Source organism: Tachysurus vachellii, chromosome 21 (genome assembly GCF_030014155.1).
Source record: "Tachysurus vachellii isolate PV-2020 chromosome 21, HZAU_Pvac_v1, whole genome shotgun sequence".
Classification (NCBI taxonomy): domain Eukaryota; kingdom Metazoa; phylum Chordata; class Actinopteri; order Siluriformes; family Bagridae; genus Tachysurus; species Tachysurus vachellii.
In genome coordinates this window covers 15,227,604-15,233,116 of record NC_083480.1, presented here as the reverse complement: position 1 = coordinate 15,233,116, position 5,513 = coordinate 15,227,604, and the positions used below count along the sequence as shown (strand labels likewise).

The following is a 5,513-nucleotide window of genomic DNA, read 5'->3' as shown; positions in this document are numbered from 1 at the left end:
AATGTGTTTGTACTGACAGGAGTCTGTGTTTAATGTGTCTGTACTGACAGGAGTCTGTGTTTAATGTGTCTGTACTGACAGGAGTCTGTGTTTAATGTGTCTGTACTGACAGGAGTCTGTGTTTAATGTGTCTGTACTGACAGGAGTCTGTGTTTAATGTGTCTGTACTGACAGTAGTCTGTGTTTAATGTGTCTGTACTGACAGGAGTCTAGGTTTAATGTGTATATACTGACAGGAGTCTGTGTTTAATGTGTCTGTACTGACAGGAGTCTGTGTTTAATGTGTCTGTACTGACAGGAGTCTGTGTTTAATGTGTCTGTACTGACAGGAGTCTGTGTTTAATGTGTCTGTACTGACAGGAGTCTGTGTTTAATGTGTCTGTACTGACAGGAGTCTGTGTTTAATGTATCTGTACTGACAGGAGTCTGTGTTTAATGTATCTGTACTGACAGGAGTCTGTGTTTAATGTGTCTGTACTGACAGGAGTCTAGGTTTAATGTGTCTGTACTGACAGGAGTCTGTGTTTAATGTGTCTGTACTGACAGGAGTCTGTGTTTAATGTGTCTGTACTGACAGGAGTCTGTGTTTAATGTGTCTGTACTGACAGGAGTCTGTGTTTAATGTGTCTGTACTGACAGGAGTCTGTGTTTAATGTGTCTGTACTGATGGAGTCTGTGTTTAATGTATATATACTGACAGGAGTCTGTGTTTAATGTGTCTGTACTGACAGGAGTCTGTGTTTAATGTGTCTGTACTGACAGAATACTGTATACTATATTATGTCTTTATTTTTTTTATATATTTGCATTTCTTTTTCTTAGCTATTGTAAAAGAGAAATGTCCCCATTGTGGGACGAATAAAGGTATATCTTATCTTAATAATAATAATAATAATAATAATAATAAGAAGAAGAAGAAGAAGAAGAAGAAGAAGAATGATAATGATAATAATGATGATAATAATAATAATAATAATGTTTATGTGGAAGATGTTTACTATATTATCATATAAACACACAAAAATATAAATCAGGTAATTTCTATTATATATATATATATATATATATATATATATATATATATATATATATATATATATATATATATATAAATCACATTCAAAGAAAAAAGTGATTTAATCCCTTTTTATTTATTTTCTATATTAAATTGGTTCACAGACGCTTTCTTTTTTTTTTTCAGCTGTCAGCGACGCGACGACCCTTACGCTTGGCGTGCGTGTGACGTCACCGACGTCTCTAGCTGTTTGTTCTGGATTGTGGGAAAAAGAAAAGAGCGCGCGCACCTTGACAACCCGTTAAATAAGGTAACCGTTAACAGACAACACCACAAACACGTAAAGCCTTCGCGTGTCGTTACCGGCGTGTCGGCGCGCGAAAAAAACTCGACGGTAGGCGACGGACAGCGGCCTCGTTTTTACCTCACTTTTATCGGGCGTCTCGGTCAGTGTCGGTCGTCGTCGAGTCTCGCGTGAGCAGCACGGCGTCGAAAAACACTAACGGGATGAATTCACGTTGCCGGAGGCCTGTGTGGGGGAGAAACGTCGTTTATTAACACACCAGCCGTGCTTCAGGACCACAGGACTACACTTCGTACTTCATTCAGCGTCTCACTGAGCTAGCTGTTATGGCTAAGGTTGTTTATTAGCCAGCGCGGCTAAGCTAAGCTAGCTGCCATTTTCTCATAGATCGGCTGCGCGACATACGCGAACGTTACGCGAACGCTACGCTGTTTGCGTTGCGTAGTGCGGTTCGTTCTGTGCGCGCGCTGCTTTGCGTAGGAAAGCACGTTGGTTTCTTTTCTGGAATCTAAGCGACACTACGCAATATTTTTGTGTTTGTGTTTTATCTCAACTAAACGGGCTTCTTAGAAGATTAACACGTTTTTATTTTGATGGTAGGTTTCGAGTCTGACGTTCACGCCCTAAATCCTTTTCGTTTACCATCGTATGAAAACTAAACAGCGTAAAGTATGTCAACACCGTTCATGCGCCACAGCGCTCGTTCTTCGTATGAGTTCAGGCTCAATCCCAAATCACGGCACGAGCGCTATTTGAGCGCACTAGGCGTTCTGTAAAGCGGAACATTGTTACTGCGTCCTTTCTAGTACCCTAGGTGTGTATTTGGGATACGGCCGCCTCCGCCGTGTCAAAGCGTAGCCGGTGTAGCTAACGTTAGTTAGCTCGTTGGAAAAAAAAACAAAAACAAACAAGAACTGCGCAGTCGATATTATCTTTGTTTTTTTGTTGTCATTTTATCGTTATCGATGTTTTAACTGCGTGTTGTGTTTACGATTATTTCAACGTATAACCGAAATATCACGCATCTCTGTGCTAAGTGCTAACTGTGCTAAGTGAGAATAACGTCTCCGAGGCTGGAACGCAGTGGTCGCCATTTTGTGCGCTACCCTGAGGACCGGAGAGTGAGAGAGAAAATAACGTTTTCAGTTCAAATAGGAGGAAATATAATTGTAAGAAAGTGTCTCAAAACAAATCTGCTTTCACTCCAAAACATAAACGTGTCTTTAAAAGCGTTTTTATAAAACCGTTTGGTTTTATTTTCAAACTTGGTTCTGTTGTTACACGCTAGCATGTCGGCTAGCTAACATGTAGCATGTCGGCTAGCTATCATGTAGCTCGGGCTTTATTTGGTGTTTGCTGTAATTTACAATCAGGAGTGTGTGCGTCTCCTTGTTTTTGTTAAATTTCTACACTCGTATTTGTTTGCAGGAATCTCTGGCGTTTCTTAAACCTCATATTTCCCAAAGGAAAAAACGCGTAGCTTTGTTTTTGTTCACAAAACCCAGTGAGTCTTGTCATCTTAGCCGTTTGCACGTCGCATCCTTTCTCCTTTCAGTGTAAACAAAAAAAATACAACAACAAAACTACAATTCTAAACAATTGAAAGTCTGTGACTTGACGTGTCCTTACTTGTGTGTTAAACATTTGTCTATTGATCGGTTTGTTATTTGTTTTGACGCTGTTGTGTGTGAAAGAGTATAAACTCAAGATCTGTATGTTGCCTGATTTAGTTTGGATTAACATCATGAACGCAGACAAAAAAGTCAAGTTTTCTGTAGAGAAATATTTAACATTTATGAATTGAGTGTCCGGTGTCTGTGCTTTTTATTTATTTATTTTTTACTTTACTTGTTTCAAGTTGTTTAATAAGTGTGAAAATGGTGTACTGCTTTAGGAAAAGAATCAACATCTGGGTGGAATCAGAAACCCCACTTCATCACACCACCCTATCATGGATTGTTGAAGTGTTTTACTCTTAAAACAGTGATTAAAAAGGCCAGTTATACGTGTCAGTCTTTGAGCAGAAGACAGTCATACCAGACCTTGAAAGCAGTCCTGTTATGCTGTTTACTTTTTTTTTTATAGAGCATTTGTTACACACAAGAAATGCTTCTCGTTTCACATGATCATTGAGGTCATTTCATGGCAGTTTCACTTTCTACCCCAGCGACTGGAGCTTGTTTGCTTGTCTGCAGTGTGCGTGTTCGAATCGACGATGATTGACGTCGATTCTCTTCGTATAGAAATCAGGTTGCATTAAAAGTCGTTTTGACCTGAGCGTCGTAAGGAGTTTCTTGTTAATCGTCAGTAATAAACTCGTGCGTGATTTAACTTTTAGTGTCGCTCCAAACAGGAGGGGTTTGTGGGATTCGTGTATAGAGTTTTGACAAAAATATGCACTCGCAAGGTTTACGTGTTCTCACCGGCTGTTATGGGTTTAGTTGCTTTTCCTTTGCTTTTAACACAAGAATAAATTGTTGTTGGTTTATCATTCGGTGTGAATTTCAACATTGAGCTCATCTTTGTGTAAATCTCAGGTGTGCACCGTTCAGTCTGGTTGAACCCTGATTGGTTCTTCTGCTTGGCACGGTTTGTTAAACAAGCCGGAGCGTCTGAGACCCCGTTTACACCCTAGTTAACGTGCACCTCGAGTGATCGGCTAATATGTGGACAGTTGAGACTCCTAGCCACTCGCACCTGACATAAACTCGTCTTCGGTGACCTACTCTTGAACGTATTTCTGCTGGATGAAAGCTGTTGTGCACGTCTTTGTCAGTCTTCGGCTGCTTTTATTTTTACACAGAAATGTCTCATGTACCTGTGTGAATGTTTCTGATCATGAGGCTTATAACTGAACGAGAGATGATCTGACGAGTGAAGCTTTGAGGACCACCTGATGTTTATCCATAAGCCTAGCTTTGGAGCGAGCTTGCAATAAGTCTTAGTGATTCTTCTGTTAAGGCAGTGACACAGGTGATTTGTTTGCTTTTTCATTGCTGTCTGTGGAGCTTCGAAAAAAAGTGTCATGTTCACGGTTCAGATGACATGACCATGAGGTGGTCCAAGAGCATCTTAGATGTGGTTGAGAGTGATCTGATCACAGTTAGTCCTTGTGGTGCGTTTAGCTCTGTTCATTCCTGTGCTTAACACACTCTGATTACATTCAGTTCACTCAGGATGCACATTAACACCCAGTTATGAACAAGGCCCGAGTGAGGCGTTCTCAGTACGTATGTGAACGAACTCTGATGAGCAAACCATTTGACTCCTAAGTCACTTGGCTCCAGGAAGTGAATCAAACATGTCATGCATGCTAAAGGACATCGCTGTATCCTGTAGTTCCCTTTGATTTGAACCCTGCGTGTCAACTAATGGGTGTGAGAGTCTTGCGTATGCTGCTTTTTAAAGTTCTCAGATCGAACATTATGTTCTTAAAGAAATGTTGATAAAGCCTGTAGGGGAAGGCGTGTCCTGTCAGTTGATGGCATGGATTGTTTTGGACGAGAGTGACTGTGACGGCATGCGATACAGCGTGTCCTTGCTTTGTAAGCTGAGAATCTGCCCTCGTACAGCCAGAACGAAGCATACTACCAACCCTTTAGCTGTTTGTGGTCAATATGTTTGTGTGTTTGCCTTTTCTACTCATCACAGGCACCTATGTACATAACTGCTGAGGTCGAGCAAAGTGCACGCAGATTGCACGAGGCGACTATCAGGTGCCTGCGAAGGAGGTCACAATCTGAGACTTTGTACACTTTATCCTGTAATTCCACAGGGATTGATTAGCATTATACTAGCAGCAGGATTGCATTGGAAATTTTGTTGCATGTTTCAGTTTTTCTTCCCTTTCCGTATTGTCTGGGTCGTCGCTGAAGTCCAGTTTCCGTGCCAACCCCGTGACACTAATTTCTTAACGTGCGTGAGTGTATGTGCGTGTCCGTGTGCGCAACAATCAACAAAGGGGCTGGTGGAAACTGACTCGGAGCATAAGGAGTCGTCTTCAGTAATAAATCCTAAATGTCCATAAAGTACAGCAGGATCTGATTCGACTGTTATCCTAAAGCAGCACGTGCGGTCACGTTTTATCCAGACGTGTAAACCTTTGTGTAAAGTTTGCTGTTTGTAGTAATTCCAAAAGGGCAGTTCGGTCATACGAGCATTGGACGAGTTTATCCGTATCAGACTGAGTCCATA

The 5,513-nt window shown here is 41.1% G+C and overlaps 1 protein-coding gene across 9 annotated transcripts in view; it reads left to right on the top strand.

Annotated features, from left to right (window-relative positions):
* The first annotated feature begins 1,191 nt into the window (after positions 1–1,191).
* The window catches only part of brd4 (bromodomain containing 4), a 43,355-nt gene continuing 39,033 nt past the window's right edge, over positions 1,192–5,513 (top strand). For 4 of the 9 annotated variants that reach the window (XM_060897583.1, XM_060897580.1, XM_060897573.1 and 1 more), the window contains exon 1: positions 1,193–1,325. The gene's annotated coding sequence lies outside the window, so the exon portion shown is untranslated. Of the gene's footprint in view, positions 1,326–2,344; positions 2,489–5,513 lie in introns of those variants that run through there. The other 5 variants (XM_060897578.1, XM_060897579.1, XM_060897577.1 and 2 more) reach the window with 5 other exon arrangements.